The following is an 18,763-nucleotide window of genomic DNA, read 5'->3' as shown; positions in this document are numbered from 1 at the left end:
AAACTCATATTTTTGAAATGTTGAATCCTAATCTGTAACTCCTAAAATTAAAGTTAAAACAAGTATTGTTTTAAAAACAAGCTATGTGAAATTGTTTCTTAATAAAAAGATCTTGAAAACAGCGTAAATAAAATAAATATAAAATTTAAAGATTACTTAATAAAATCCATATTGTTTAGATCTATAACACCTTTCATATATATATNTACATCTTTTAATTACGTAGCGTTTGGTGTAATGTAATCGTAAGTTTAAACTTCAGTGAAATTATTAAATCAAAGGAATACTAGATAAATTAACATAACATTTCAAAAAATTGAATTTAAATACTATAGCAATAACAGCTAAGCTATCAACTTTTATTTATAAGCTAGATTACTCACGAAAGACCGTTATCATTTCATTTTTCAATATTTTTTGGATGAAAGACAATTTTTAACATAATGTGTTAGAATGTCTTTAACGTGCAAGTACTTCATTTTAATAATCATTCCCAGAACTTTCTATGACTCAGCAGGTTTCATGTAGATCAAAATAATGAATAAGTACATAATAATAATAATACATAAATGAATTCTATAAAATGCAGTCATATACTAAATTTTATTTTTAGTAGCTGAAAACCAGAATTTTTCTACTCACTCTGCCATGTTTTATGATTGAAGGGCCCAAACTGGGTGGGACCTAAAAGAAAACGGTAAAATTTTATTTTCGTATAAAAAATTTCACTAACTAAATACAAAAATTTTAAAACAGCACATATGATTAGTTAATACCATAATATTTTTATTATGAATTCTAATTCGAAAACTCAAATACTGTTATTAATAAGCCAATAGTTATGATTGATCATTATCTTAAGTAAATGATAAGACTAATTCTAAATGATGCCCAAAACTTTATGAGAAAATATTCAATTATTCGATGAAAAGTAAGTTCATTCATGATCCTTCATTGTTCATTTTTTATATCTAGGAATATTAAAGTTAATATTCAGCTACAAATTTTTTTAGTAAAATTTATTAAATCATTTAAAGATATTTTTATTATAAAGCTCTGCTTTAAATTCAAAATTCTACAAGAATGATAACGATGGTCAAGATGAAAAGTTATTTATTCAAAAAATAATTTTAATTCAATTTATTAAATTTTAAAATGCTTATAAAGGTATAAATATACGAGTATCATTAAAAATCAATTAACCAAATAATAAAAAAATTCTAAATATGTATTATACTGGAACTTTTAGTTTTTATCCAAAGCAAAAAGATTATAAATCGTGCTTTTTTTCCGTAAATTGAAGTAATAACTATTTTCCCAGGTCTTCTTTTACTTTAGAAACGAAGCGTAAAAATTGATTTGGCAAGTTTCCTAAACTTTCTTAAATGAATTTGGCGCAAAACGGCTTATGAAATGTAAAACAGCAGACATCTTTAGATCAAAAAAGATATTTGAAATCTTTTGCTTGTGTCTTATGCTAGATTCATTTTTTTCATACTGTATAAGTCTGGTAAATCTGGCATTTTTTTAACTGATGCGTCTAGCAGTTTTCTACCCACCTCTGATTGAACAGAAGGTTTTGAAAACTAAAATTTTTTGAATTATAAAAGAATAAAAAGAGTAATATAAAGCCTTTTAATACTCAGATTTAAGTACTAAGAATTCAAATGTGTAGCAAAACTTATTTTTGGCCAACTTAAAAATGGTTTAAAGCTTTAAGATGGCTTAAATATTAAAAGTAATTTCCATTTTACTCCCATTTATTGTCAGAAATATATTAAAACTAGCTTCTAATATTTTTATGACTTGCACTTTCGATTGAGTTAAAATTTTCTTGACTTATTTATTTCATTAGATAACAGTAAATTTAGAACTTAGGAACTATAGTAAAATTTAAAAAAAAAATAATAATCTTAGGCTTAGAACTGAAAAATTAAATAATTAAAAATTATTCAAAAAATACGCTACTCATCGAATAATTGTTTTTCGAATTGTTTATAATATTGGAATATTTATATTCATATTAAATTTATAATTAAATTGTTATTATTTAAACTTTGACACTTCTTGTTCTAGCAAAAATAGTTATAATGAGATATCATACAATAAAATATTATTAAGTACATATAAAGCAAAGAATAGAAAAATAAAATTTTAAAAATATTTATTGATTTTAATATTTCTAAAAAAATTAATTCATTATCCTAAAAAAATATTATATTTTAAAAATTTGTTACGTCGCGTTAAGTTTTAAAACGAATTGGAAATTTATTTGTTTTAATTATAAATTTGGCTTATTCTCTATTAATCTGAGTATATAAATTTATTTAGCTTTTTGAATTGATTTTATTAAATGCGTTTGTAGATTTTAATTTATTTAAAAATAATTCAAAAGATCTACTCGTTAATTTGTTAAAATATATTTTTAATTCCTTTGAATATATTAGCACTTTTTAAATGTACTTGCAAATTTATATTTTTAAGTGTTTTGTAGAGGCCCGGATAGGTTGGTTGGGCGTTGGACCCCCATGTCCTATAGGTCATGGGTTCGATTCCCGCCTGCCGTAGACTCTCCGTGTCCAATGGTGACCTATAAACGGGCTGTGACGTGTATTTGAATGACGTCGTATTCTTGGCCGTAGATGGCACCACTGAAAAACAGGAAATGCACCCTCCTCTTTACAATTCGCTTTGTTTCACCAAGCAGTATTGGCAAGAGACATTAGAAACAACAAGTATTATGAAATTTGTACTAATTTTAGGAAGAAAAAAGTTAATTTTACAATATTGTTGATTTTTAAAAGATATGTAACAAACCTTCATTCTTAGGTTTGCATCCAAAGTCGAAATTTTGTAGTTCATTACATTTTTTTAAAAATTATATTTGATACAAAGTTTAAGAAACAATATTTATTCGTACTAATATTTATGTCACAGGGTCGGATGGACAGGTTCATGAAGACAGCCTTTGACTACTGTCGTGCTAAAGAAAAAGAGTTTTTATTTAATTTTTCTCAATATGCATTTATGAATGTTTTGTTTTTAAAATTTTGCATTCAATTCATTCATTTATATTTCATTTATATTTATTCATTTATATTAATGTATTCATTTATATTTATAATGATATTTTTGCTATATACTTATTTTTGAAATGCAAAATGAGAAAAATGCATTCATTCCGTTGCAAATTTGATTAATTACATACATTTATAGAATTAAATTTTTAATTTATTTAAATATATTTCGAAATTTGTCGAAAATAAATTAATTTAGGAACTTTGAAAAAAATACAGTCTTAAATACATTATATAATTTAAATTTGCTTAAATATATTTGCACTTTAAATTTATATGAATGAATTTGGTTTTAATTGTCGTATGTTGTTTTTAAATGCATTCATACATTTGCAAACGCTGCTCTAGAAAAAATGCGACAAATCATCAATATTCTTTTTTTTTATTCCTGAAGTTAACCATAAATCCATTTCTCTTCTGAATAAATTTATTAACATAAATGCTCTAAAATAAATTGTCTTGCTGTTTTTGCAGTTCAATCTTAAGTAGAATTTTGAAAAGAAATATTTCAATTTTTCTTCTTACAACGCATTCATACATTTGCAAGCGTTGCTCTAGAAACGATGCGAAAAATCCTCAATTTTCTTTCTTTTTTTCTTCTTTTTTTTACACTCCAGAAGTTAATCTAAAATCCATTTCTCCTCTGAATAATATTATTAATATACATTTACCTCAGTAAACTTATTTTTCACTTTATATAATTCAATCTTCTGTTTAATTTTTATCTTACAATGCATTCATACATTTGCAAGCGTTGCTCTAGAAACAATGCGACAAATCATCAACACTCTTTTTTTTTTCATTCCAGAAGTTAACCTAAAATCCATTTCTCAGAATACTTTCAGTAGAAGTTGAGAAAATAGAAGGGAGCAGCAAGTTTATAAATAGGACTAGGGATCCAGTGTTGTTCTTTTTCTCTTTGCTAAATAAGGCTGCATTGGGAGAGAGAGAACGGAAGATCGTCGAAAGTTTTTTTGCACCCCCTCAAAATAAGAGCATCGTTGAAGAGATAATCGATGCGGGTAATGACTTTCCAAATAAGACAGGCCACCAAACTTTTCAAAACAGGCTTTAATTTTATTTGAGAAAAAAAATTTAAGCAATGCCAGATAATTTTTTCAAGAATTCTATCTAATTTATTTTCATCCTGAAATCATCCCGAAGTTTTCCTCACTCCTCATTTTTTTATTAATTAAATGTAATTTTGTGTTTGTAGATTTAGAATATTTTTTTTTATTAATTAAATGTAATTTTGTGTTTGTAGATTTAGAATATTTTTCTTATTAATTAAATGTAATTTTGTGTTCGCAGACCTGGAATATTTATTTTTGCGGCAAGAAATTTTTCGTTTTACTTATACAATTTAATACGCTTTTAGATACTTATATCTGTTTTTTTTTTTTTTNTTTTTTTTTTTTTTTTTTTTTTTTTTTTTTTTTTTTTTTGAGGTGTAATTACTGCTATTTCTAGATTATTTATGGAATGACAGTTTAAAATTTTTTAATGTTTTTGAACATTTTTATGCATTTTATAAACAGTTTCTATAGGTATTAATATTAACCTTACACGGAATAAATTTAAAGAGCAATTACGTATAAATATTAACTTCATAACATAGTATGCCAATATTTTTACAAATAAATCTGCCTATAATGGAAAAATATATTTCCACAGATAAAAAAAATATAGCTAAAATTACTAGAATATGATAAAATTAACCGTTTATCTAATCCTATGGAGCAGCAAGAAGCTCGGTAATTTTTACCGAAACGCTTTGATAATGATTTTGGTAAAATTACGAAATATGGATAGATAATATGTGATAAAATTTGGTAATTTTATCATTATATTTTAGAGAATGGCATAAAAAAACATTTATTTGATTAAGTTTACATTTTAGTTTTGTATTTTTTTCTTCTAAATGTATAGTAATAAGAACTATAATTCTGAAAGTCAGAATTTTAGGTTAACCGCTCTATATGAACAGAAAATTGCCAAATGAATGGTTTAAATACTGTATATTTAGGTTCTTATTACCAGAATTATGGTTTTTTTCACCGGAAATGTCATTACCATGGTAAACAATGTACGGTAATTTTATCATAAATTTTTCTCTGAGTTGTCTTGCTATATTATTCTTAGAAAATGTAAGTTTATGAATTTTGAAAATGGTAAGAAATTTTTGAGAATGAAAACAATAAGAACATGCATCCAGCTAAAAATAAAATATTGCAATTAGTAAAAAAAATTATCACAAATTATTTACCATTGGAGAAAATCATTTCAATTGGTGTGAAATATTCGTTTAAAACCAGTATTATGTTTTATTAAATAGAAAATCAAATTTAACTATGATAAAAATCTTATAATTTCAATTGTATTAGTAACTGATAATAAAACAAGATTAAAATTAGTACTGATAACGAAAATGATAATTTAGATACTTAATAAAATAAACTATGCTCCCTACCTCGTGTAACACAATGTACTTTAAAACTGCGTTTTAACTTTTATTAGAATGTATCAAAGATCAGCATTGGGTTGAAATAACTTTGTAAATTATGTAACAATAGATAATTAGGCTAAATAAGGTTAAGGCATATTTAATTTACACAAAAATCAGTTATAAAAAACTAAAATTTTAAATAGCACATTTTTGAATTGTACATTTTCGATTTGTACAATTTGTAAGTTTTTGAAATATAAAATTAGTAAATTTTTAAAATGTATAATTTTGTTTGAATTGTACGCAAAATACTAAATAAGTTTTTTAATTAGTAAAAGCTTTAATAACTAACTGTTTTCACTTCACAGTTTATTTCTTCGCGGGAAACATTTTTAATAGAAAAGAGAAAGAATTTCTTCAAATTTTATCATTTTGAGACAGAATTTGAAGATAAAATCTGGTGCATTTTTTTATCATACTTTCAGCTTGGAAAAAATTTTTGACTCAACCTAAAATTACACACTTAAAATAATATAAATCATTAAATAATGATATCCAACAAAATATGTATACTTGAAAGCAGTATTTACACAAAACCACAGCATTTAGATAATTAACATCGGCGGCGTAAAGCAGCGTGTAAATTACTTACATTTAAGTTTTTTAAGAAGTTTATGTATTTCTGATAATCCAAAAATTAACAGATTAAAAATGTACAATTTTTAAAAAGTGTTTCGCTGCCAGAAATAGGATACTTCATCACTAATATCCTATTAATTTTCATTCCTATCACACCCTATCCCTCCTCATTCCTGTTCATGTCAAAATTTCCAAAGACTCCATCATCACGGCCTCATAACTCTCAAGAGGTCATTTATACAGCATTAATGATGCTTATAAGTTGCTTTTGTTCCTTTGTATAAGGCAGCATCTTTGCCATTAAAACAAAATTATGGATTTCATTAAGCTATTAATGATTAGATAACTTTTAACGATGCGTTATTCATTAAAATATGAACAATGAATCCTTAAAAGTTATCTAATCTATAATAGCTTAATGAAATCGATTGAAACAAATTTTCCGTAGTTCCGTAGTATCTCACTTTTATTTATTTTTTTACATAACATATTTCAACTGTTTATATTAATGAAAGGAAAACTTCTGTTCAATAAATTAATATTTTATTCCTGTGATTCATATTATAAAGACTTTAAAAATGTATTCATCAAAAATTTGCACGAAAACATTTTCATAATAAATCTAGAAATATTTTTTATCTAATAAACGTGACATAAAAAAATGTCATAAATATAAGTATAAAAAATATATTTCTTTGTTATGACATATTTAAAACAAATTCTTCTTTCAAGATTTTTTACCTAATCATATTTTCGTTACCTTATGCTAACATTACACAATTCGAAATGAGTTATTCAAATGTAAACTCCTGTACTCAATGATTCTCAAATTATCTGGCATTTCTTTTTTTATTTGGTGCACAGACTGATACGTTTATCCATGTATAATTTGAAACTGAAAATATTCAAATTTCATATTGACTTGAAAACATAAAACCAAAAGATAATTTTTCTTATCATAAGTTTTAACACCCTCCGGAGTTCGTAAATTCTAGTTATAATGCCGATTCTCAATTTAATCAAATCAAAAACTGATGTTTCGAAAAATATGCAAAACAAATTATTATTTGTGATTATCAATAGCTTCAAAATAAATCTAAAAGTCTCAATGTATATTAATTACTAATATTAATTACTATTAATTACTAATTAAATCTTGAACTGCCTTAATGTAATTGTAGCTTTCAGTCAAGCTTAAGTTATTCTTATCATAATTTATCACCCACGTAAATATTCTATTCAATCCTACTTGCTATTACAACTTTTAAACTCATTAACTTTTCAATACTTAGTCCAGCACTTCAATTCTTTTGAGTACAAAATATTTCTTATATTAAAAACAGTAAAGCAATAATATTATTTAAAAAGCCAGAATCAAAATAGTGTGTATTTTAGATCGGTATAATTCGATTGGGATAACAAACACTGAGTTGTAATATGTTCTCGCAATCACTGTGGCATATTGGTTAGATATATATTAACAGCAGTTGAAGATTACGAGCTGAAGTATTCACTCAGCGTATAACCTAATTAGGTTTAATTTATTTTAAATCCAATGAAATACAAAGTCTTCTTCTTTCACTTCTCATGTACAATTTTTGTTGTAAAAGGTTTTGCTTTATCATCCGAAAACTTGAAATAATGCGCGCTAAGTACAATCTGCAAGCATGGGTGCGCTTTATGAACAAGAAAATGACAGTCAAGTGAATCAATCGCCTCTATCTTTCAATCATCATATACCCACAAGTATTATAACATTCGAAATTAAAATATTTAAACTCTGTAATAAAGATACTACCAAAAATTGCAAAAAGTGGTAGCTTAATGAAATGCCATAATAAATATTCACCCAGTATCCGAAAAAATCAAACCAGTAGTCTTGCAGTCCTATGACGTCATAACAGGACGTCATAGCAGACTTATAATAGCTCAAATTAGTATAAATCTATGCATTCATATCATTCAGAGAAGGTTATAAATGTCTCTTATTGTACTGCTATCTGATAATTATGTAGAGAACTAGTGTTAGGAATAAGGTGAATGAAAATTAAAAAAGTGAGACTTAGTCTAAAACTTTGTTACTAGATACGTAACAATCAGCTGACACTAAAACCTTATAGAAACTAGAGTCAGGCACTTAGTAAGTAGTAAATTTGACTTCAGTTTATATGATTCCACAAATTCTTCAAAGAAAATATTGAATAAAGTTTTTTCCACAGAAATGACATTAGCCTATCAAATTAAATATCCATTCAAAATTTGAAAAAGAAATCTTCAATTTATCCCAAAGTTTTTCTGAACTCAAATCTTTTTGAAACACCAACTCTTTTGAAACACCAACTCTCAAACAGAGATATTCCTTTAAACCTACCTTACTGCGTTAGTTTTTAATATTTTGATCTGAAACTTTAGCTTGACATGTTTAAACACGCGTAAATGTATGGTAACCGAATGGTAGAAACTATGAAACCGAATGATAAATGGAAAGCAACGAGATAATGTATCTGAAAATTGATTCTTTTCCATAGCCATAATATTACATTTACCATTTTCTGCTGCACTTATCAACAGCAAAAAGCACGATTTAAGCATTGAAGATACAACTTTTTGTCCAAGAATGAATATCCAATGTCGGTAATATTGCCATACACATGTTCCATTATAAAGGCAACACTCAACTCTTGCAGAACCCGTTAATTCAAAAATGTTCTTTGATTTATAGTTTTAACCACATTTATTACAAAAGTTAACGAATAATTGATATATAATTGTTTTTTTTAGCTTTTATTTTTATTTTATCTATAGAGCCAAACCATGAGTCATCAAAATTCAAAATGCAGGCAATCAAAATATGCCCAATACATTTTTTACCGAAAAAAATCTACTTTTTTTATCTCTACACATCTGTATATATAGTTACTTTCACCATTTATCATCTGCTACAAATTTCAATGTTCAGCGAAATTTATTCAGTTGAGCTTGCAGTAGTCTGCGGGTTACAATGAGGAGCTCGTTGTGGTTCCGTCTATCGCATCAATTCGCATCAAAGCACAATTCCTCTTTTTTTATCCCGAGGCTTCCCAATTTCCCCTCTGTTAATTTTCAACAGTGCTCAGCCACAGAACACATTTACCAAAGCAGTTCAGAAACTGGATATTAAAAGTAAAGAATAGTTGTTTTGAGTTTGTGCTCCTAAATTGCTAAACACATTTATAATGTCTTATCAATTCTGATCATCCATTAGTCTGTATACCAAAGAGATTTTAGTTCTTTTCCAACATTACTAAAAATATTATAATAAATATTCCGAACCATAAACTTTTTTCGATTACTTAATGCCTTTGAATATAGTAAAGTGTCAATTTTTCACCGAAAAATACAACAGAATAATGTCCTTATTATAAAATCAACAAAACAAAAGTTCCTATAAATTTTGCAACCGTAGTTTAATCAGAAAACTTCCTTACTGTTTTATTTAAGTCATGTTTAGTATAGTAGATATGACAGTGAAGGTGGCGTAATCAGATTCGGTACAGCTGACAGGTATCCGATGTATATAGGCCCCTCAGGGAGCTGATTTTAATTCAGGTAAGTCCAAGTCTCATGAATCCGAACTGGCTTCAGAGCCTGCCCTCTTTTTTTTCTGTTTTGTTTGCGTTATCAGTTCACAGTACTCTTTGCTCATATTATCGTTTACGTTTTGCGTAGTATGGCAGATTCCAATTTTTATGTTATGCAACATTACATCCTAAACAGTTTTACGTACATAGACGATAAGCACAAATGATATTCCGTCGTTTTATTCTGTTATTCCATAAATGTGAGGTGATATTAGAAAAGACTTGAGATAGAGACTGATACTACCGACCATGTCGTTTGAAAGTCGTAAGAACTTTCTGGAGAATTGTTTGGATTTAGCTCTTCTTGAGTAAGAAAATATCAAATGTGAATAACTGTGTAATGTCTGTCAAAAAAAGATAATCAACGTCAAAAATATTAACCCCTTTTCCTAACTTTAACCTGACACAAATGCTTAGCCACCATTATTGCATCCACTACTAATCTAACCAAGTCAGTTCTATGATTGACCTCGGAACCTTTTCCGTACAAACCCTTGAACAATCCAATCAAACCATTAGGTGACGCACAATGCCTAAGAGAAACTTTCACGTTTATGATATTTATTCCATAAAAGCAACGTTTTTAGCTTTTTTTTCATAAATAAGTTAAAAACTAAATAAATACTTGTTTAATTTATTTGAAGAAAGAAAGTAAAAATACTTATTATACTTATTATTAATAATAATATTCATAATAATTATTATTATCATTAATTGAATATCAGAATCCATGGTCGTAACATTTTCACGAATTTTCTAGGTACTTTTTTGTAGATTCACATTACTTTATGAATTTAGGATATTTTTTTCAATGAATCATTTCCTTAAATAAAAAGATAAAAAAAACGGAAAATTAAATTTATTTTGCTGTAAAAATTTTAAAATAATTAATCTGTCTATCAAATTTGAATTAAAGTTCCAAAAATTAAAAAAAAATATTAACGAAATCGTGAAATAAGAAACAGATAATTCCATTAAAAGTAATAAATAATTCTTAACGAATAAAAGTAACAGATAATTCATAAATCCAAAACAGTATGAGGTCCTTGAATTTTAGACTATACATATATAAGCGAGTTTGGATTTCCTTTACGGTTTATTTTTCTATATACTTCACAAGGTTTTTGACAACGAATTGCGTTAAAAGAGTCGCAATAACTGATCAGTTTCATTTAATACTTAAGTACTGTTAAGTCAGCGTCACGAGAAAAACTTCCGCGGGGAGAATAAAACCGAAATAGGAAAAAACTGTACTAGTAAAAATCATTACTTTTCGTGTATGTTTTCGATAGTATTAAAAATAATGATTTAAAACAGTTATAACATGAGTTGATTAATATGGAAGTCGCGGATTTTTTCTACTTCCGCTAACAAGCGTCAAACAGTTTTGCTACCAATTTTTTTCTCATTTCCAAGTAAAGCTCCTTAAAAGAGTTATTCTCGTGACGGTCAATCTATAACTCGAGTTCCTTATTTATTAATCATTAGATAAGAAATTATGATTTTTGTTATCACGAATATTGATTTAGATGCTCTAGATGTATATTTATAAAAGTATCAAATTCAAACTTTGTGCTTATTTTTGCTTGTGAATAAGGAAATGTTATTTCTCTCTTGAAGGTCTATCAAAAAATCGTCAAATGATTATAGCAGCGAATGGAAGTAATCACTGACTCATGGACTGAATTTTGGTAATTTTTGTTAAAATTTATAAAAATTGAAATTTATATCTGTCATTTTAAAAAGGTAAGCAATTTTATATGAGATGAATTTAAAAACTTTTCTTTGCTTTATTTAAAAATAAAAAATATTTTAATAATCATAAGTATATGTTTATACGAAAACCCTTTTGAAGTCATAAGATAAATACTGACAGTAAACGTAGATACTGAGTGTACAATTTTTGAAAAAAAAAATCATTAATTAAAAATGTTGAAATTAAAACATCTAAACTAAATAGATAAAGACATTCCATTAAATTATACACATATTTGAAAATTTAAAAAGCATAAAAAAATTTTAATTCAGCGTAACGCTTGTAAGAGCTAAAGGCAACAGAAGGTCTCTGTGTACAAAACAAAATAAAATATTTATTTATAAATTATTCATATACTTAGTCAAAGCTATTTAAAAAATTGAACTGGATAAAAAATTGAGTTCCATTTATTTACATACATTTTCTTGCATTAGCATTTGAGAAGGGACCTGACAAATACAAAATGGTCATAATTTTTACACGATGCTGCTTAATATGAGCATCCGCAGTCAAAAAAATAAACAAATAAATATCTGTTCAATTTTCACTTCAAGAATAATCAAAGCATTCAGTGTTGCAAGTAAAATTATAGTACATGCAGTTTTTTTCACTCACAGTACAAATATATGAGCTTAAAGAAAAACAAGACTGGTTCTCGACTATATTTTATACCAAAAAATTATGCATACCAAAAATATTAGTGATTTTTTTAGTAGAAATAATACGCGTTTCTGAAGTTCGTAATAAAATTTAAAAGATATGGTTATGGTAAAACTAATTTTAAACTCATAAATTTAACTTTGAACAAATACAAAGTTTCTATGATTGTTAAATTCCAATTCACTTACCTTTGCAAAAATTTTGGATAGTATGGCATATGAGCTGATACAATTATATATATATATATAAATACANTACTTATTTTTAATCATTTGAATAACAACTTAACAACTTGTTAAGCTGCATAATTCTTAAAAAGCAATTTAATTTCACAAATATATTTTAATTTCATTATTTAAGCTGTTTCAATGCAAATAAAGTTAGAAACGAAACTTTGATGATAGAAAAAAATTTTATTAAATAAAACATAATAATTTTTTTAACTGCTTGCATGTTATTCTATGAGCTTTATTTTGTAATTTAATAAGTTTTTAAAGTTTTTTGTAAAGTGAAATAGTAATACACATAAAAACAGCACAAAAACATAAAAATCATACATTTGTATATTATACTAACGTAAAGTTACTATGTAAAAATTTTATTTCACAAAATCTAATAAAATAGGTATTTGAAAATGTTTCACAGCTTTTATTGCTGAAACTGCAATGTTTTAAATTTTTTAAATTATTATCAAGGCTTGTAGTAAAAGAAGCAAAATAAAACTACGTATAAGCATTATATTCGAAAAAAAAAATATCAAATACATGATATATTTTAAATTTAAATATTTGTTTTACAATTAAAATAATCTTATAACTGAATAACTTATTAAAACAGAAGTAAAAAACGTATAATTACCTGCTAAAAGAATTAGAAGAAACCTCAAGGAGTGAGGATGGTTTCAGAGCACTTGTTCCACACCGAAGAAACTCTTAGGAAAACATAACTTTAGAGAAGGCTTACGCTGGGATCATTTTCCTAACTCCTGATTGGGCATAGGCCGAATGTATCCTCCAATCGGTTGAAGTTTCCCCTTAACGTCTTGCTCTCCGATATTCTTAGCTAAAAGAAAAACATGAGGTTAAATATTTTCTTTCCGCGGCAAGTTGGAAATAAAGTCGCCCTTCGGTTCCAAGATATTTTATGAACTTCGACTGAAAAAACTTCTTTTGAACTTCCAGAATACCTGAGATTAACCCGGTTCCTCAGGAATAAAAAAGTATTTTCATTTAAACTATTGTTTCCAGGAATGAAAATAAAATAACTTCTGGCTATTATCAGTTATATTTTAACGTATTTCTTATTGCAAATATGTTAAAATTAGCACAAATTAAAATAAATTAGAACATATCATTTTGTTCACAAATGAAACTTTAAAGTGAGTAAAAAAAGAAAACTGCTTTCTTATAAAATAATTCAATGAGTAGAAGATTCAAAATAATCGTTTTCTAACATTCAAATTTAAACTTCCATGAAATTTCCATAATCCTTCCTTAGAGTCGTTAGTCGTTGCGAAATAAAATATTCGTTATAGATTGGTATATAATCTATAATCGGTATTTCAAGTCAATAGTTATTAGAAGTTTTCAAATAAAACATCTACAGTCGTTATTAATTAATTTCGCAGTAGTTTTCAGTTTTAAACTTTAATTGAAACAAACTATTCTTCCACTATAGGTTCTGAGCCGCAATGGCTCAGTGGTTTAGACATTGAACTATCATTGTAAAGGACTGGGGTTCGATAATCAGCGGTGGTTAAAGGTTCACCCATCTGGAGGTCGATGAGTATCAGGTTCTCCGTGAAGTAAAGGTGACCTGTGAGCAATGCTGACCACATTGCCATAGTGATCAGTGATCCATGAATTTGTTGAGCCTTAACCTCCATGAAACCCCTGGCCCACGCAACGGACTGTTGCAGGAATGCTTTATTTTATAATTTTATAATAGGTTATAGATTTGGAAAAATTCAAAAACTAAATTTAACATACCTCAATTTCAGTCCATAAGTAAATTAAATATTAAAAAATTATAAATAATTTTAAGAAAAAGAACAATGTTTTACAGAGAAAACCAAGTTTAATAATTATGTGGAAAATTTTTCGATCCGCGGCATTAGTACTGAAGACATTGCGAAAAGCGAGAAAATTATAATTCATATTAAAGGGCCTTAACTTTAAACCATTACTTAAACTAATGGGAACATATTTCCCAGATTGCGGCTAACCTGAAAATTTTAAGGTTATGAATCCAAATTTGTTGAAAAGAAGTATGTTTATTTTGAGAAAGCACGTTTTAGTCTATGATTTCGAAACTTAAAACATTGTCACTACTTATTAATTAGCATATTAGTGTTAGACCCTCGGACCATCAGTTGGAGTCCTAAATGTGACAATCGGATCGTTAGATCAAAAGTTATGGTGTTCGCTTTTGCTTTTATTTTGTGTATCGTACTTCACTCCCGAGCTAGCTGAAATCGCCTAAATAGTTTCACTTTTTAAGTCGTCTTATGTATATTAAAATTGATATTTCTATGAAAAAATGTGTATACATATATGTGTAAAATGACTTCCAAATACTTTACCCAAGTTTTGGCTTTTAAATCAGAAATTTTGTTTTTCATCCTTGGCAGTGTCTAGACGGTTTTAAGTCTCTAAGCGAGATATGTCTGGCATAAATTAGAAGAGAATATAGGCATACCATTTTCGTTGTTATGTTATGTTATTATTTCAATTCAGATTTATGAATTTCCCAGATTTAACTTCCGTAAATATTCCTGATTCCTAAGGTCACATTTAATTTTCAAGGCCATAATTTGAAATATTTTCCTTTAAGAATTATAATTTAAACTCTTCAAAAAAATGATCGAATGGTCACAATGGAGTTTTTTTTTCAAAAGATATGCATTAGAAAAGAGGAAAATGTGCCAGAAATTTATAACGACAGTATAATATCTCTTGGCATGATAATAAAGAAAATAGTGTGACTTGAGGGTGTATATTAATTGTATTTGTATCTACCACTTTAAAGTGATAAATTACACGAATCACAAATTTTTTATGCACAGTAATAAAATACAACAAAAAACATTCTCCTCATCAAAAAAATATCTATTTTAATAATTGTTTACTTTGTACCACTCGGTATATTCAAAACTAGCAGAGTATACCGCGTTTTAGACTCAATGGAAGCAACAAGAAAATCGATATTACTTACAGATTGTTAATAAATTTCGTAAAATTAACAATAAAATAATGTTTTATAATATGTAATAAAAATTGGTAAATGTGGTAAAATTTTGCAAATTTATCACGATACCTGGAGCATGGAATGAAAATCGTTTATTTGATTAAATTTAATTTTCAGTTTTGTATTTACTTTCCAAATGTGTGATTATAAGAACTATAGTTTTGAAAACCAGAGTTTTCCGTAAACTGTTTACATATGAGCGGAAAAATTACTAAATGAATGGTTTAAATGAAGTTTATTTTAGTTTTTTAAACTGAATTATGAGTTTTTGTTGCTTTTTTTTACCGGAAATTTCATTAACATGCAGTAATGTAATTTTACCAGAATATTTTACTCCTTACATATTACTGAAGGAAAATTTTTCTTAAATATGCTTATTGTTTTAACAAAATTAATAAAATTTAACACATTAGTTCTTAAAACTCATAAATATTAATAGCTTTACAAAAATATTTTTATTAATTTATTTAATATTAACTGTGATATTAATGATTAGTATTGATTCATGTTTTTACTTTGAAACATATTTTCAAAAAAAAAATGAGTATTTGCTAAAAGCCTTTGAAAAGATAATGAAATTCGACACATAAGTGTATAAGACAACATCTAGATAGCTTGTATAATTGGTATAATGTTAATACTTTATATTATTTCTACACATAAATCTCCATCTTCAATATTCTTATATAACATTAACAATATAAGCCGTATGGATATTATTAAAAATCTTGGGGTTACTTTTCTCGACTTTTCACATCACATTATGATGCAATTTCTAAAACTAATCATAAATTCGATTTTATAAAATCTAAAACCATGATAAAATTCCATGCAAAAATAAATTTTAGAACATATTTATTATTTTTTATTATTTTATTAAATAATAGTCAAAAAAATTTTGAACTTGCAAGGAATATAATTTTTTTGCGTTATTTTAAAGTATGTGATTCTGTATGGCAAAATAAAAAATTTGAGCGAAATTGGTTTAATAGTTCCTGAGAAATCGAATTCTAAGGAAGTCGTATTTTTACAATTCAATGTCTCAGGAACTATTCAACCGATTATGCTCAAATTTTGTATTTTGCCATGTAAAATTACTTATTTTAAAGTGACGTAAAAATGATATACCTTAAAATTCAAAATTTTTTTGACTATTACCTAAGTATTAATATAACAAAAAGACAAATATTTACTAAAATTTATTTTTTGAATGGAATTATCTTTGGATAAACGATATTTTGTAATTGTGTGTAAAAAAATTCAATTCGTTTAAAAATTTCTCGAGATAAGGCGAAATGCGCAAAGGGTATAAGTAACATTAAGGGGTCCAAAATTTGAATCACTTTCCTGACTGAACTATGGAGACCATATTTTCCAAATTGTGGCTACCCCCTACATCTTGGGGGTCAGAAATCCAAATTTGAAAAAGAAAAGGGATGTTTATTCAAAGAACATTATTATTAAGCCTATGGACATTATTATTAAGCATTATTATTAATACGTTTTCGTGCCTTATTTCGTAATTTGAAATATCTTCTGTCCTAATTAATTAGCGTATTTGTGGTCACTCTCTTGAACCATTAAGATTGAATTCTAAAACGTGAAGATTCGATCACGAGATCAAAATTTATTCAGGATTGTTCATGCTTATTTATTTTTTTATTTTTTTATTTTTTTTTACGGACTGTACACTACTGGAACTGGATTTTTATTTGCAGTGTGTTTTTCGTGGGTAAATTAAAATGAAATAAAATAAAGACGTATAATTACTTTGTGACTTAACGTAAAAGTGTAAATTAAAGACTGATCTATAAAATAAAAGTGTGCATAAATCTAAAGAACGTAATTCTGTAGTTGTAGTGTGAAAGCAACGAGGTGGTTTTATTTTTAGACCCGAAGCTAGCTACCTTATAGAGAGGACTATGGAAGGAGACGTTTCCAAGACGTGACGTAAAAATGCGAAGGGAACAATCTAATTTCAGAATGAAACCTACATTCTGCGACTTTTTTTTTCTCGTCAAAAGTTATTGTGTACCATTGACGTATTGATAGCGCGTGCATTTAAAAGGTACAAAACTGATCAACAGAAAAAGTGTTGATTGGCGAATCGAATTACTTATATTTTTTAAGTGAAAACAATTGAAGTCATACCCAATATGAAATGAGAACACATTTTTTATTGGCCAACACAATTGCAGATATTTTGAAAACATTCAAACATTTTATATTTAAAAGCATCTGCTATTAACATGAAACATTAATTTATACTGCCAAATCTGTATAATGACATTCAAAATTATCTAGTAGAATAAGAAAGTTGAAATTTATAAAATAAAATTGTATAATATTTCTCATAAGTATTACGAATTTAATCATTTGAAATTATGAACTTACCAATTGACCGCTTCGGGTAAAAAAAAAATTCAGTATTTTCATTTTTGCAAGATGAGAATTTCAGACTTAAATGTAAAAAAATTATTATTTTGAGATTAACATTTTTATGTATTTAATCGTTATTTAATGAAAGGGTAATGAAGTCAGGTTTCGCATATGAATAGTCTCAAACTGAAGCTAAAGAAAAATATTCACAGAGCTATAATTAAAAGAAATACATTCTGAATATCCTTTATATCTTTTCACTGTATCGAATACACTGCACTCCGAAAAAAATTCTGGTAAAATTACGGTACTGTACCGTAATGATATTTCAAGTAAAGAAACCATGATTTTGGTAAATAAAATCAAAATATACGGTGTTTAAACCATTTATTTGGTACTCTTCCGTTCGTATAACAACGGTTTACAGGAAATTCTTGTCTTCAAAACTATAGATCTTGTTACTGCACATTTAGTAAAGAATGCAAAACTGAAAAACAAATAAATGGTTTTTATGCCATGCTCTAAGATGTCATGATAAAATTACGAAATTTTATCACATTAAACCAAATTTTGTCACAGAGTATGAAACCATGTTCTATTGCGATTAATTTGTTATTAACCACAATAAAGGTTATTTTGTCAATTTTTTAATTTTGTCAAAATCATTACCGAAGCACGTCGGTAAAATTTATCGAGCTTTTGGGTGTTTCCATGGTGCCAAAAACACCATAAATTTCACCATATTCTAGAAATTTTGATGACACTTTTTTTCAGTGTGGATAATTATTACCAGTTATGCAGTAGAAAATTATTTTTAAATGTTTTGCTATAGGAATGGGTGATATTCGTATTACATCCTTTGCAACATCTGTGAACGAGAATCGCATTATAGAACAAAAGAAACTAATATGGATTTAAGGATTCGCTTAGGATTCCAGCT

At 26.8% G+C, this 18,763-nt stretch overlaps 1 long non-coding RNA gene across 1 annotated transcript; it reads right to left on the bottom strand.

Annotated features, from left to right (window-relative positions):
* Nucleotides 1–641: 641 nt before the first annotated feature.
* Nucleotides 642–13,197, bottom strand: LOC139425004 (uncharacterized). Its single transcript, XR_011636156.1, has 2 exons — nucleotides 13,057–13,197; nucleotides 642–684 (listed from the first exon to the last, which is right to left on the bottom strand). It is a non-coding gene; the product is annotated as an uncharacterized lncRNA (long non-coding RNA).
* Between the last annotated feature and the right edge of the window lie 5,566 nt (nucleotides 13,198–18,763).

This window comes from Parasteatoda tepidariorum, chromosome 2 (assembly GCF_043381705.1).
Source record: "Parasteatoda tepidariorum isolate YZ-2023 chromosome 2, CAS_Ptep_4.0, whole genome shotgun sequence".
Classification (NCBI taxonomy): Eukaryota; Metazoa; Arthropoda; class Arachnida; order Araneae; family Theridiidae; genus Parasteatoda; species Parasteatoda tepidariorum.
The sequence above is the reverse complement of the archived record's forward strand: the minus strand, read 5'-3'. Positions and strand labels throughout refer to the sequence as shown.